We start from the raw sequence: 16,217 nt of genomic DNA on the forward strand, positions 1-16,217 counted from the left end.
AGCAGAAGTAGTGCCTGATTCTATGTCTCCTGACATTTCTTTCAGGACTCTGTAATATTTGCCTAAGTCACACTGCTTTTGTAAGGTGGCGAGTTGGCAATGATTAATCAATGTGGATGGTACAATCCGGTAATTTAAGTTTCGACTGGTTTAAGATTGAGACAACCAGAAAGGAAGGCTTATCAGAAGGGCGGCAGGGGAGGAGATTTTTGGTTCATCAAAAGGAGGCAAGGGTTTTAAAAGGCTGACCTAGGGCCTGAATCACATGGTTTGACTTTTGCTAAGCCCCGGGGATGGCGCGTGTCAGGCCCAGAGTGCTGATGCCAGCGCGGATCCGAGCCAGGCCTCAGGGGACTGGCGTTCAGACCTCGGGCCGCTCGCATCTCTAACAATTTGAGCCCTACTTTAAGGTGTGGCCACGGTCCCCACCCACTCTGATCTCAGACTGGGCACGGTACGGAAGGCGGGCGGATGAGGTCTCGCCCTCGCCTCTTTAGTAGGTCGGGTGAGTGTAGTGTGCAGGGAAGAGACGCGTCAGCGCCAGGGCCAGGCCCGCCCGGGGGCAGCCCGGCAGCCGGATCTTGGGCTACTCTGTCCCAACAGCCGGAGCGGATCAGACCGACCGGCCCTGCCCGCTCGGTCCCGCGCCCTCCAGACCCTACGGTCTCCGTTTCTAGGGGCACATGGTTAGCGGCAGGCGCCCACAGCCAATCCACTTTGCCAGCCTGCCCCTTCCTCTGCCAAGAGCAGCTTCTTCAGCCGCGCTCCAGTTCCGCAGACGACTGCCCCACCCTGCTCTTCCCTTCCAGGGAAGACGGATCACGCGGCCAAGAACGAGACTCGCAAACTGGGCATTTCTCCGAGCCGGGCTAGAGCAAGTATCTAGACTCCGCGTGAGAGTGGGAAAGAGCCTTAACAGGCAACCATGTTGCCCAGTGGGTTTTCTGTGCCTTTGGGTGCGGACCAATGAGGCGCGTGGGGCGGGACTTCCGCTTCGCTTAGGTGTTGTCGTCCCTGCTAGTACTCCGGGCTGTGGGGGTCGGTGCGGATATTCAGTCATGAAGTCAGGGTAGGGACTTCTCCCGCAGCGACGCGGCTGGCACGACTGTTTGTGTTGCGGGGGCCGGACTTCAAGGTAAGACCCTGTCCGGCTTCGCGGCAGCCGGGCAGCGCGTTATCGAGCGGCCCAGAGAACATACCCCGCTTGTTGGCCCTCGAGCTCGGAGTCGGCCCTGCTGCTGAGGTCTTTGCTGCTCCTCTAGAGCTGGGCGAGAAGTGAATTAGGCTTTTTGCAAAAGGAATAAAATAGCCTTGCCCTCGGGGGACCGAGTCTCCCCTGCACTCTCATTCCGCGAGTTTGTGTGTGTACAAAGTTGAGTTACCGGTTTTGCTTCTCTCATTCCCTTCTTGAGGCTGCAAGAGCCTGTCTGGAAAACATGTTTGGAAGGCTTTTCTTGGTCAAGCACCTGCCGCAACGTCCTCGGGCAAATCGCTTGACTTTAGTTGAGGGGGCTGTTTTGTCTCTGAATAGAAGGAGGGCAGTCACTTCCTCTCTTTTACCCCCACCCCCTTTTTCTTTCCCTGGAAGCTCAGATTGCAGGTTTGGGACTTAACCCCTGCTAGGGCCAGATACTACGGTCAGTCAGCAGCTCTGCCTGTATGCTTGACTTGACTTGACTTGCACTTATTAAAGAACTTTGTCCCAGAGAGAAAGAGAGTGGGCAGACATCGAAGCCAAACAGCAGTATCCCGGAAGCACTCATGCAACTTTGGTGGCGGCCACTCAGTTTTCTCTGCCAGTGTCTGGTAAATTCCTCTATTTTGTCCTAATCTGACAATAGTAAATAGTAAATTTCCAAAACTGTCGTTTCATCATCAGTTTCAGCACCGTGGGCAGCTGCTCGGGTCCTCTCTTGTTGCCCCAAACCTGCCCGGCTATTACTGTTCGTCAGTGATGCAGCAGGAACAGTGAAAACTGATGCATTCCTTTCAACAATGATGTGTTGTTCTCCAAGGAGAACATCTGCAGTTTTTGATACAATATAAATAAGTAAGGTGGCTGTGCCTCCAAAGAGTTCATGTGGAGACACAGATCAATTCAAGATTTAAGGTAGGGCTTTCAAGAGTTTATTCTATTTAAGCACAGTTTTTAAATGGGTGGACATTAGCTCCATCTCGAAGTAACAAAACTGGACAGTGGTAGCAATTAAAAAGAACTTTAAACAGGAGGTAAGAAGTGTAGTGCAGTGCTGTAGTGCAGGGCCCATAAGGATTCATTAATAGATTTTAGAATCAATTTAGTACATTGACATAAGCATTAAAAAGAAAGAAAAAAATACCAGAGGACATTGTATGGAATAAAAGTAAATATTATGGCAAGAAGCTTTTGTTTCAGTTTTTAACAGTATGTGTGTGTCAAGAGGAAGATGGAAATGTAAAGTGTATTATGGATTATGGCAAAAACAAATGTTTCAAAATACTAGATTCCAAATTTGGGAGTCAAGCTGGGTTCAGCTCTGCCATTTACTAATTCTGTGACATTTTCCGTAAATAAGAAATGAGTTGTTATGAGGATTAAATGAAACAAAATTTGTCTATTACATAATTTTTTTTTGTTTTGTTGGAAACTGTTGGAGAGAAGCACAGTTATTTTTCTCTATGTAGGGAATGAGAACTGTTTTATTAGTTTTTTTTTTTTAAACCTCTGCCTTTGTTTGAAGCTAGGCAGCTTGACATCTTGTCTCTATGTGTAATGCAAATCATAGACAGAATCTTGGTTTGAGAGGTATAATACTGAAGGGTTTGGGATAAGTTCTCATCTATGCTTGTATAAAGCTAATTTTCTCAATAATTTTGGAGGGGCATAAATTGTTGCTAGCATTCAGCTTTCTTCCCTTGATATTTTTCTGCATTCCAGAATAACGTAGATTTATCAGAACTTTTACAGGCACTAACTTTAGCTAAGTGAGGGTAGGACTGAGGGTATGACTAAAGGGATAGATTTATGTCTTTGAGTTAAGTTGGCTAGGAAGGCATTTTATGCCTTATAGTTCTTGCCATAAGAGATGTATGAAATGAAATAGTTTGGTCAACTATCATGGTATGTTTTGCTTACTTCATGTAGGTGTGACCTAAAAATGGTTGGCATTTAAATAACAATATTTTTAAATCTGGGAATTGATGTTTAGCAGGAGGCAAATGAGTTTCAGTCAAAACAGTGTTTTGCACCATTTGTCATGTTTACCATATGGCATTGCATATGATAGTTTCACATGACATAAAAAGGGGAAGAAAGTTGGTAAGCATTGTTACTTTTCCCAAAAGAGGAAACAAAATTAGAAGCGAATTCCTTTTAATAAAGCATACTGGTGAGTCATTGTTCAAAAATGTATGTATTCTATAGATATTTATTGAGCATATATAAAAGTAAAATATTAAACTTTTATGAATCTTTTACATTACACAAAAGTTGATTTGGGAACAACACAGCATATTATTGGTATTGTCAAAGTTTATATAGCGTAGTATATCAACAACAACAAAACAGTAATGTAGCTAATATTGATTGGTTAATATGAGCCAAATACAATTCTAAGTGCTTTATAATATCTCAGGTGGTTCTTACAGTCATTGATGTGGTAGATAGTAAATTGTTTCCTTTTTATTTTTTTTTGGGACAGGGTCTTGCTCTGTTGCCCAGGCTGGAGCAATTATGGCTCACTGCACCCTCGACCTCCCATGCTCAAGGGATCCTCCTATCTTAGCCCGACAAGTAGCTGGGACTACAGTCATAAACCCCCATGCCTGGCTAATTAAATTTTTTTTTTTTTTTTGTAGAGACAAGGTCTCATTATGTTGCTCAGTCTGGTATGAAACTTTAGGTTTCAAGTCATCCACCTGCTTCAGCCTTCCAAAATGCTGGGATTACAGGTGTGATACATCATGCCTGTCTTATCTCCATTTTCTAAGTGGGAAGTGGGGGAATTAAGGCATCACAGATACATAACTTGTGAGTTCACACAAGTAGCTGGTGGAGTAGCTGGAATTTGAGGACAGGTATTCTGACTACAGAACGTCTGTCTCTTTTGTGTCTTATTTCATTAAAAAATATGGAATGCTGTGGGGCTACTGTGGATTCTTACTTGCTGGTGACCTTGGGGAAGCTCCTCCTCAATTTCCTTAACTCCTTCCTTACTTGTTTTTGTGGGGATTCAGATAATTTGTGAAGCAATCAGATGGAGTATATGTTTAGTAAATTATATGCCTTAGCCTTTTTTTTTTTTTTCATTGAGGATGAGGTCATTTGAAAGATTGTTAGCAGTTGAAGGAGGGTGGGAAAAAAAAAGTTCCACATAAGGACACTGCCCAAGCAAAGGTATAGAGATAGGAAAAGCAGAATACATTTGGTAAGGATATATGTTTAAGGACCAGACTGGTAAAGATAGATGGATACAGATTATGGAGATTCTTAAATGTCAGACTAAAGATTTTATATATGATTTTTAGTTAAGAAGAAACTCTCTTTATGGATAATAATTTGTGAACAGGTCCAATGGAAGAGTGGAAGCCTAGAAGTAGGAATACCATGCAATTTAATTATAGTAGTTGAGGCAAGAAGTGATGATCATGGTGAAGGTATAGATTTGAAAGATGTTGACATTATAATGACATTGACACTGGGAACTGACCAGAGTATAGGCCTAGGACAAATTTTTGGGAGGATAGTGATGTTATTAACAGAAATAAGGATATTATCATGAAGAGCAGGTTTTGGTGGAAGGAGATTTAGGAGGAGAGAGGATGATAGGGAGTTTACTTTTGGAGCTGAGGAGTTGTTCAGACATTTGGAAATGTAGAATGAAAACTGGAAGCTCTGTGTATTCTATGAAAAGGGAAGAGAACAAATGCTTATATTGTAAGGAAATGACCTAAAAGTAACCACTCCTCTGTGGGTCAGAGTTTCACAAGAGGGATGTGACTCCTTAAATTACTCACAAGTACAGATTTCTCAATGAAGATGCACCCATTATTTTTCCCTTTAGTGTATTTTGATTCGTGTCCTGGGAGATCAGGAGGTAAGGTAGTGGGGAGGAAAAACTTTTAGACCTAGTAAGGCTCCCATTTATTCAAAAAATAGCTAGGGATTTTTTGAGGCTAGGGATAAATCGGAGGCTAGGGATTCTCACCGTAAGAATTTTGAGAGTCTGATTTTTGTGTGGTGCCAGGCATTTATAAACATATGTTGAATGTTGAATTGTTGAACATTTGAACATCTCCAGATTTGTTATTTTTATTATCCCGTCTTTGTTACCTTGAATTGGTTAATAGCAAAACCTTTAGAATCAGAGACTCTGTGTGCTTGTTATGGGGGGCAACAATGAAAGTCAGGGTGCAGCTGATGAGATTGTATTTTACTTATAGCCAGGATTGTGGAAGAAGAGACTCAAAGGATAAGAGGCTTACCATTTTTTCCATTCTGTAAAACCATGTTGATGACAATACCAATTCTGAGAGTTGTTTTGAAATACTGAGTTAATATATGAAAAGGGTCTGGTACATGATAGATAGTAATTGAGATGTTTTTGTTACCAGTATTATTATCTTCACAAGTGGGGGGCAAACACAGAGATCCCAGAACCTATTATAAGAAAAAAAGGAAAACATCTGGAGACCCTTTGTACTTGAAAAAGGGCTCAGGACTAAGTCCTAGAAGGACTGTAGGTTTCCTTTCTTGGAAGGTTTTCTAGGGTTTGGTACAATTGGGTAGAGCATGATGTTGAATTAAGTAGTAAAATATATCCATCTCAACTATTTTCAGTTTCCTGTCAAGTTCTCAGTAAACCAACAGAAAAATGTTATTGAGCATGAGAAGAAGGTTTACATGTCTTGTCATACCATTTTTGGAAACATTACTTGGATCCTACTACTTAGGGGTTTTTCTGTAGCATTTATTCACTCAAATATTTGTTGAGTACCTTCTATGTCAGGCACTGTTCTAAAGAGAAAAATCCTTGCCCGCATGGAGCTTATCTGCTAATGGGAGAAATAAGGTGCATTTTCATAATAGACGGTAATTAGATTTTTCTCGTACTATGTATTTGTACCTATTTAAGCAGATGGTAATAATGAATACTATAACAGATTGTAACTAATTTTGCAGAGCATTTGAAGGAAGGGACCATGTCTTTCTTATTCGCATTTGTCTCTCCCTTTTCCCCTTCCTCCCAGTGGAATGGCTTAGATGTGTTTAATGCTTAACAAACGTAGGTACTCATCAAATGTTTATTACAGGGAGAAGGTGTTAAGGCAGAGGCTAGATCTTAAAGATTAAAGGAGTCAGTTAAATGTGGCATGTATTAAGGACCCATGTACCCCCTAGATTGAGGGTGAGAAGAAGAGAATCCAGCTGGGCGCAGTGGCTCATGTCTGTAATCCCAGCACTTTGGGAAGCTGAGGTGGGCAGATCACTTGAGGCCAGAGTTCGAGGCCAGCCTGGGCAACATGGTAAAACCCCATTTGTACTAAAATACAGAAATTAGCCAGATGTGGTGGCGTGCTCATGTAATCCCAGTTACTTGAGAGGCTGAGGCAGGAGAATTGCTTGTACTTGGGAGGCGGAGGTTGCAGTGAGCCAAGATTGCGGCACTGTACTCCAGCCTGGGTGACAGAGCGTGACTCTGTCTCAAAAAAATAAAGTAAGATAAAAATAAAAATAAAAAGAGAATCCCCTGGCTTATCTATGAGGTTGGAATAGGAATAAAGTTATATTGTAGCTGAAAGCATCAACATTATGGTAGTCTGGGTGTCACCCAACATTCCCACTAATTAGCTGGGTGACTTTGCATAAATATCTTAACCTCTCAGTTCATTTCCTCACCTGTAAATGAAGTAGTTGGAATTGTCCAGTTAAAATCTGTTTTTACGACTTCTTGTAAAATATCTCTTGCACTAATATTTCACTTCACTAATGTAGATAATATAGAGCCAAGCATGAGCTTCCATTGAATAAGCATCAAGCTAAATATATACTCTTAGTTAATAAACTAATGTTTAAGAAAAGATGTCTACAAAATTTGTTGATGCTATTTACCGGTAAGATTACATTGTAATTTTTTAAAATAGAGCAAAATATTACCTAATATATAGTTTCCCCCTTTGCCATTATGTAAAGGAAAAATAAGCCATAGTATTTTAGACCTTAATAATGGATCATAATAGTTACTCACTTTCATACTTTAATTTATACAACAGTCACTTGCCTCTGATATTGTGCTAGATGCTAGGTATTGTATACAGAATTAGAAAATGTATAGCTCCTAACTTTAAGGAGCTTAAGGAATAATGGGAGTGACAGACCATTTAGTTGTGTTGCATTTTGGTGGCATAGAGAAGCATATAATGAGAGTCTGGGAGAAGAGAAAGTGTTCATGGTTACAGAGAAAAAAGACTGGAGGAATGGCATACAGAGACGAGCCAGTTTATGAAGAACTTCGTGCTAAACCACAGTTTAGTTCTGAACTGTATTCTGAAAACTGCTTAATCTGTTAAGGAATTTTATGCAGGCAGTAACATAATCAGGCATTTTTATATCTACCTTTATATTCCTCTTAAGAGAAGGTGTTCCCTGAGGAAGGTATTTGTTATTTCTAGTTGTTTCAATGATGTAGATCTTCCTGAGGAAATCAGTCTTTTTAACTTTGAAATAAAGTCTGAGGAACATTGTCAATTTTGTGGTTATAGAGTTAATAATTATTAAATATTAATAATTATGAAATATTCAGGCATTAAAACATTTAAATGTTTATTGCCACATTAACGTAAACTGAAAAGAAAACTGAAATTTTGGGATGTTTTGCGCTTTGATGTTAGAGAGCTCTTGGCCAGCTACAAGAATTTGGCTTTGAATCATTTTTAAGGAGTTAGAAATACGTTGACCTTGAATTGATTGAAAGTGAATGTAGTTCAGGCTCAGTTTCTTTCTTTCTTTTTTTTTTGTTTTTTTAAAGAGACCGTCTTTTTCTGTCACCTGGATTGGTCTCAAACTCCTGGCCCCAAGCAATCCTCCCTCCTCAGCTTCCCAAAGTGCTGGGATTACAGGCATGAGTCACCACTCCCTGCCCGGGCTCTGTTTCTAATGATAGAAATATCCAGGTAAACTTTATAGAGGGAATGAATTTCCACTGGGAAATAATCCTAGTGAGGAGCTGGTGATAAATGAATATTTCTGAATGAAGTCATGAGGGAGAAACATCTACTTTATTTAGATGTGAAACACCTCATTAAATGTTGAAGAATACTTTATTTGCATACTTACTATGCTTGTCATTTACTCTTTTGACCCTCAAAGAGGAAGAGCTGCTTATAATTTCCACATTTATCCAACATGGATTATAAATGTTAATTGCTTTTTTTGGAAAAAAAATTGAGGTAAAAATTCACGTAATTAACCATTTTAAAGCAATAGTTCAGTGGCATTTAGTACCTTTGCAGTGTTGTGCAACCATCACTTCTGTCTAGTTTCAAAACATTTTTATCACTTTAAAGTAAAATCTCATACCTATTAAGCAGTCATTCCCTGATGCCCCTAGCTCATGGCAACCAAATCTGTTTTCTGTTTTTATGGATTTACTTATTCTGGATATTTTATATAAATTGAATTTTCAATATTTGAGTTTTTATCCCTGGCTTCTTTCACTTAGCAAAATGTTTTCAAGGTTTACCCACATGTAGCATATATCAGTACTTCTTTCCTTTTCATAGCAGAAGAATATTCCTTTCCATGTATATATATCAGTTTGTTTATCCATTTATCCATCGATGGATATTTGGGTTGTTTCCAACTTTTAGTTATTATGAATATGTTGCTGTGAATATTTGTGCCCAAGGATTTATTTGAGAACCTGTTTTCACTTTTTCGGGTATATACCAAGAATGGAATGCTGGGTCTTATGGTAATTTTGTTTAGCTTTTTGAGGACCTGCCAAACTGCTTTCCACAGTAGCTAAACCATTTTACATTCCCACTGGCAATGTGTGAGGGTTCCAATTTCCCTACATCCTTGCCTACACTTATTTTCTGTTTTTAAGAAATTATAATTGCCATCCTTATGGGTATGAAGTGGTATCTCACTGTGGTTTTGATTTGCGTTTCCCAGATAACTAATGATTTTAAGCATCTTTTCATGTGCTTGTTGGCCATGTGTGTATCTGCTTTAGAGAAATGTCTATTTACGTTCTTTGCCCTTTTAAAAAACTACATTGTTTGTGTTTTTGTATTGAGTTGTGTTTTTATATACTCCAGATACTAGACTGTTCATTATCAAATATATAATGTGCAAATGTTTTCTTCCATTCTGTGGATTTTTTTTTCAATTTTTTGATAATGTCCTTTGATAGATAAATATTTTGAATTTTGATGAAGTCCATTTTATTTATTTGACCCATGCTTTTGGTGTCATATCAAGAATCCATTTCCAAATCCCAGGCCATGAAGATTTACCCTATGTTTTCTTCCAAGAGTTTTATAATTTTACTCCTTATATTTAGGTCACTGATTCATTTTGTGTTAATTGTTGTATATGGTATAAATTCCAACTTCATTGTCTTGCATGTGAATAGTTGTCCCAGCACCACTTGTTGAAGACACTGTTCTTCCATTGAATGGTCTTTGGCATCTTTAAAATCAATTGGCTATAGATGTATCAGTTTATTTTTGGATGCTCAATTCTACTCCTTTGGTCTATATATCTATCACTATGCCAGTGCCATGTTGTTTTGATTACTGTAGCTTTGTGGTAAGGTTTTGAAATTGGGAAATGTGAGTTCTCCAGCTTTGTTCTTCTTTTTAGAAATTGTTTGGCCTGTTTAGGGCCCCTTGCAATTCCATATGAATTTGAGAATCAGCTTTTCCATTTCTGCATAAAAGGCCATAGAAATTTTGATAGGTAATATATTGAATCTGTAGATTGCTTTGGGTAGTATTGCCATCTTAATAATGTTAAGTCTTTGAGTACCTGCATGTGTTTTTGATATCCTTCAGCATTGTTTTTGTGTTTTATAGTTTTCGGTGTACAAGTCTCTCACCTCCTTTGTTATATTTATTCCTGGGTATTGTATTCATTTGGATACTATTATACATGGAAGTTTTTCTTAATTTAATTTTTGGATAGTTCATTGCTGGTATGTAGAAACACAATGGATTTTGTGTGTAACATTTATTGCCTTTAACAGTCATTTACTTTCTTTTTTCCATGTGCAAGCTGAATCACGTGGGTAAATAAGAAAGTGGAAAGTGGAACACTAAAGAACTTGATCTGTAAGATGTCTGATTTCCCTGAATGTGAAAACTATGAAATATGTTTTTAGCATGGTGTTGAACTATTATCTTACTATACTTGGGCTATTCCATTTCTGGTATCACATTACATATATTTGGTCATTATTAAAGAAGGTAGATCATTTCATTTTCTTTAGGTTTGGAGAGAAGTGTCAATACGTAATTCATTTTCAAAGTTACAATTATTTTGCAACTTAATTTTGATGTTACACAGAAAGCCTCAGGGATAAACCATATTTATCGCAGAGTCTGGTACAGAGATCCATGAATAATAAAGATAAAATTAGAACAGAAGCTAATTTGAATATGTAAATTACCATTAATATACATTAGTTTTTCTGTTTTTTCTTGAAGTTTTCAAATAGCCTTAAAATTTCATTATGAATAGAAATGTGAACAATTTCAACCTCATAAGTAATTAAAGAAATGCAAATTTATGCAATACTTGGATGATTTGGGAAGGGCAATATTTCATGACACAGACTTTTAATTGAATCCTAGCTTCATTATTTATGAGGTAAGTATTACTGGGCAAGTAACTGAACACTTAAAACACTTAAAAATAAGAGGAAATATTTATAAAGTGCTTGCTGTGTGTTAGGCACTGTTTTAAGCACTTTATGCTGTTGATCTAAGTTTTTATTCCTATATTTATGGAAAGACAGTGGAACCTACTATAGAGTTGTGAGGATTAAAATAAATAATGTATATTAAGGACTTAGCCAGATATGTAGTAAGCATTTGATAAATATTAGCTATTTTTGTCATTTATAATTTCACCTAACACCAACAAAAGACCAAAAAAGGAGAATCGATACAATGAAATGCACATTTATTTGGAAATATAAATAGGAATGTTCTTTTCTGGAAAGCAATTGGGCAATATGTATGAAGTCTTAAAATGTTTCTTTGGTGTAGTGATTCCATGTCAAGGAATCTATCCCAAGAAGATAATCAGAAGTATGGAAAGATTTATATTCATTGGAAAATTATTTATAATAGTAAGAGTTCAATTCAATGTTGTACAGCAAGAAAATAGACAAAGTCATGTGTCAGCCATATAAAGCAGTACAAAGTAGCTGTTAACATAGTGGTTATGAAGAGTTTGAACAACAAGGGAAAATCTTTGTTATAATTTCAAGTAAAAAAGCATACAAATCATAATACAATATGATACAAGTGATTACTTTGAACTTTGGAAGACATTATATTATTAAAATAAAATAACATGTTAAAATTTTGAAGTAGCTACGGAGTTAAAGTTGTAAAAACAGTACAAAGACCTTTATGTTTTTTGTTATTTGAGAGAAAGTTGTTTCTCTGATGCTGTATATTCCTATAAACAACAATATTCTCTTCAAAGAAATGGCTGATTTCAGGGCTGGGGCAGGAAAAGTACAAGACAGGACTGGAAAATCTTGTGCCAGAAAACAAGGAGGTGCTCAAGAATGTTGGGAACATATCAAAAAGACACAAAAGCTAGCTTGAATAAGCCTCCACTGGCCAAACAATTGGACATCAAAATGATAATACAATAGCAGATTATAACCCATTGAATAAAACAGTAATCTGTGATTCCACACTGATATAAATAAGTAAATGAATAAATTAGAATGTTGCCAAGAAATGTGATAATTACCGTGGTAGGCAGAATAATGACTGCCCAAAGATGTCCATATCATAATACTTGGAATCTGTGAATATGTTACCTTGTATGAGAAAAGGAACTTTGCAGATGTGATTAAGGACCTCGGGTTGGGAAGATTACCTGTGTGGGCCCAGTGTAATCACAAGTGTCCTTAAAAATGGAAGAGGGAGGCAGAAGAGGAGTTTGGAATAATGTGCTATAAGAAGGAATTAATCTGCCATTGCTGGCTTTGAAGATGGAAGAAGAGGCTACAAGCCAAGGATGTTGGCAGCCTCTAGAAGCTGATAAGTATAACAATCAAATTGTTGTATAATGTAAAACATTTTCATTTAAAAACATAGATGAATAATATCCTAGACTAGAAAAAATATATGTTTTTTTTTGTGAAAGGAAATGACCTCTGTCCTAGTTTTCCTTTGGGGCTTTTTTTTTTTTTAAAGATATACACACAAATATAGTTAGGTAGATTGATAAACAGACACATACAGGATTATATGAGTATGTCTAGTTAATGTCCATTTGTAAGTATGTCTGTATCAAAAGCTCCAAAAGAACTAGGTCAGAGGTCATCCTCTTTTTTTTTTTTTTTTAATTTAACTTATTTTAAGTTCAGGAGTACATGTGCGGGTTTGTTATATAGGTAAACTTGTGTCATGGGAGTTTGCTGACTAGATTATTTCATCACCCACGTATTAAGCCTAGTACCTGTTATTTTTCCTGATTTTTTTTTTTTTTTTAAGATACAAAGTCTTTCCGTGTTGCTCAGGCTGGAGTGCACTGGCGATCATAGCTCACTGCAGCCTCAAATCCTGGGCTCAAGCAATCCTTCTGCCTTAGCCTTCTCAGTAGCTGGGACTATAGGTGCATGCCACCACACCTGGCTAATTTTTGTATTTTTTGTAGAGACAGAGTCTAGCTATGTTGCCCAGGCTCCAGCAACCCTTTTTTTTTTTTTTTTTTTTTTTTTTTTAAGGCTTAGTCTTGCTCTGTTGCCCAGGCTGGAGTGCAGTGGCACATTCTCTGCTCACTGTAACCTCTGCCTCCCGGGCTCAAGTGATTCAGCCTCCTAAGTAGCCGGGATTACAGGCATCACCACGCCTGGCTAATTTTTGTATTTTTAGTAGAGACAGGGTTTCACCATGTTGTCCAGGCTGGTCTCAAACTCCTGACCTCAGGTGATCCGCCTACCTCGGCCTCCCGGAGTGTTGGGATTACAGGTATGAGCCACCATGCCCTGCCTCCAGCAACCCTCTTGACGCAGATGTTGTACATTCCAGGCCTGGTGCCTGCAGCTGTGCCCTGACTGCCTCTGCTTACCTACCCATCAGCACCCCAGTGGGCTGTTTATTGTTTGCCGGGCAACCTTGGACCAGCTCTGGTCTGGTCAACCCAGTGAGATTCTCTGTTACCTGGTGTGCTGCAACCACACCTACTCCAGTGAAAACTGAATTTCAGCTTCAGGCTCTCTTCCAAGTTTGTCCCTTTGTAATGTCTCCCTCAGTGTTACTCTCTTATAGTTTAATAATTCCTTTTCTCTAAAAAATTAAAAACAGCTTTACTGACTTATAATTCACATACAATAAATACATAAAAGTGTATACTTTGATAAGTTCTGATATATTTATATAATCATGAAACCACCTATATAATGAAGTTAATGAACATATTCATCACTCTTAGAAGTTTCCTGATCCCCTTTTGGAATCCCTCTCTCCTGCCCCTCCCTACCCCTTTGTATCTTTATATTTACTGTCCTATCATAGCTTAATAATCATTTATATTGAATACCTTTTGTTTAACTTACTGAATAGTTTCTCCTGTTTGAATCTCTACTGGTACACAATTGGTGTCTGGAGTGGCTCCAGCAGATAGATCTGAAATTCTGAGATTTTGGCATTTGGGTGGTTATGCCTTTGGGCCTGAGCACAGTGTTGAGCTCCTTGTCAGAGGGAAATGGAATGCTGGTAATCCATGGCATCACAATTAATTAAGCTATCACCTGTGGTTGATTATAATGTGTTGCTAATGAATGCAGATGCCTCAGAGCCCAAGTGGCTGCTACATTTGACCTTTATGGCAATAATAACTGTAAGGACTATAGTGTAGGATAGAGTCTTTTGAGTATAATTAAAGGCTTACAGACAGAAAATGACTGCTCAGATTTGTTAACTCTGCTCAAGATCTGCCCTTTCTCTTTTTTGATTATATATTTTACTTCAAATCATTTCATCTCCTCCAAATTATGAATAAACTTGTGAATTAAAAGACTTGTTGCTTGCTCATTTAAGAAATATTTTGCTGTGTAAAAGTAATGCACACTTAGAAAACTTGAGCAAGTAGAACAGATTTCTCTTAATATTTTCGTGTATTTTCTTCTAGTCTCCTGTATATATTATGCAAAATGAAATAGTCTAGGGAGTTTTAGTTTTTTATTATGAAACATGCAGATAAATATAAAGAAGAATAAAAACAACAGAGTCCCACCATCCAGAGCTTACATGATTCAGCAAATTAATTTATTATTTCATAGTATTTATGTTTCGTTTTGAGATAGGGTCTTGCTCTGTCACCCAGGCTGGAGTGCAGAGGTACGATCTTGTCTCACTGCAACTTCTGCTTCCTGGCCTCAAACGATCCTCATGCCTCAGCCTCCTGAGTAGCTGGGACTACTTGTGCATGCCACTATGCCTAGCTAATTTTTGTATTTTTTGTAGAGACAGAGTTTTGCCATCTTGGCCAGGGTGGTCTTGAACTCCTGGGCTCAAGCAGTCCACTTACCTTAGCTTCCCAGAGTGCTGGGATTACAGGCATTAGCCACCATGCCTAGCCATATTTATATATTTTTAAATATTAACGTACAGTTGGCCCTCTGTATCCATGGCTCTGTATCTGTGGATTCAACCAGTATTCAAAATATTCAGGAAAAAAAATGGATGGTCGCATCTGTACTGAACATGTTAAACAATATGGTATAACAACTATTTACATAGCATTTACACTGTATTCAGTATTACAACTAATCTAGAGATGATTTAAAGTATATAGAAGGAGGTGCGTAGGTTATATGCAAATAGTATACCATCTGTGGTAAGGAACTTGACCATCCATAGATTTTAGTATGAGCGGGCAGTCCTGGCACCAGTCTCTCACAGATACCGAGGATGACTGTATATATAAACTATATATAAACTTTTAACATTTTTAATGTTACGGTCTTAAATTTTTTTTTGAGCATAGAGGCTCTGCAGAAGATATCAAGAGAGGCTATGTAGGCATTCAGTCTATAAATATTAATATTAAACACCTAATACATTATAGGCACTCTTTAGGTACTTGTGATACATCCATAAAATAAAGATTCCTGTCTTTGAGGAGCATATATTTTTGTGGCAAAGCTGAACACTAAACAATAAACATAACAAGTATTATAGTGTGATAGAAAGTCATATTATAATAAAAAAAGGAAAGATGATTATAAGAAGAGTGAGGCATGATAGGTGCATAGGCAGGCTGCAAACACTTGTCAAGGGAGAGTGTGGTGTCCAGAAAAGACCAAGAACAGGGCTGTGGGTGATGTTTTAAATAAACAGTTGTTATAGGCTGAGTGTGGTGGCTCATGCCTGTTATCCTAGCATTTTGAGAGGCCAAGGTGGGAGGATCGCTTGAGGCCAAGAGTTCAAGACCAGCCTGGGCAGCAAGGCAAGACCCTATCTCTCTATTTTGTTTTTTTTTTTTTTAAAGAAACGGTTGTTATAATCAATGGGAATGGTGTAACTTGATCTGGTGCTCCACCATTAACGTGGTAAGCCATGTTAAGTTTCATGTTTAACACCTGAACTAAGTGTGAGTCATTGGACTTCTCAGCTTTTTGTTCAGAAATTGCAAAAATTAAAGGAGGAATTAGGATGAGGGAACTGGTTCGTTTAGTCAGTCAGTTAGACTCTAGCACTTAAACATAGAAATTGAATCCCCTAAAATAGGGAAAATGGAATGACAGTGCAAGTTACTATTTTCCTGTGTTGTTTTTGTTTTATTTTACAATGTTGTTTTGATGATTAGAAGGAAAAACATTCATGTCAGATGCTTAACACAGTGCCTAGCACAAAATTAAGTTTTCTATCAATGTTGGCTACAGTGATGGTGACATTTATGTGAGGAATCATGAAAATAAAACATTCTGGTTTGGGAGATAGATGACATTAATACCTTCAAGTACACTGTGCATGATATTTGA

At 38.0% G+C, this 16,217-nt stretch overlaps 1 protein-coding gene across 6 annotated transcripts in view; it reads left to right on the forward strand.

Annotated features, from left to right (window-relative positions):
* The first annotated feature begins 272 nt into the window (after nt 1-272).
* The window catches only part of RNF13 (ring finger protein 13), a 151,801-nt gene continuing 135,856 nt past the window's right edge, over nt 273-16,217 (forward strand). Inside the window, exon 1 of one of the 6 annotated variants that reach the window (XM_054681164.2) lies at nt 273-1,135. The gene's annotated coding sequence lies outside the window, so the exon portion shown is untranslated. Of the gene's footprint in view, nt 1,807-16,217 lie in introns of all 6 variants that reach the window. The other 5 variants (XM_054681163.2, XM_001142115.7, XM_063807270.1 and 2 more) reach the window with 5 other exon arrangements.

This window comes from Pan troglodytes, chromosome 2 (genome assembly GCF_028858775.2).
Source record: "Pan troglodytes isolate AG18354 chromosome 2, NHGRI_mPanTro3-v2.0_pri, whole genome shotgun sequence".
Lineage (NCBI taxonomy): Eukaryota > Metazoa > Chordata > Mammalia > Primates > Hominidae > Pan > Pan troglodytes.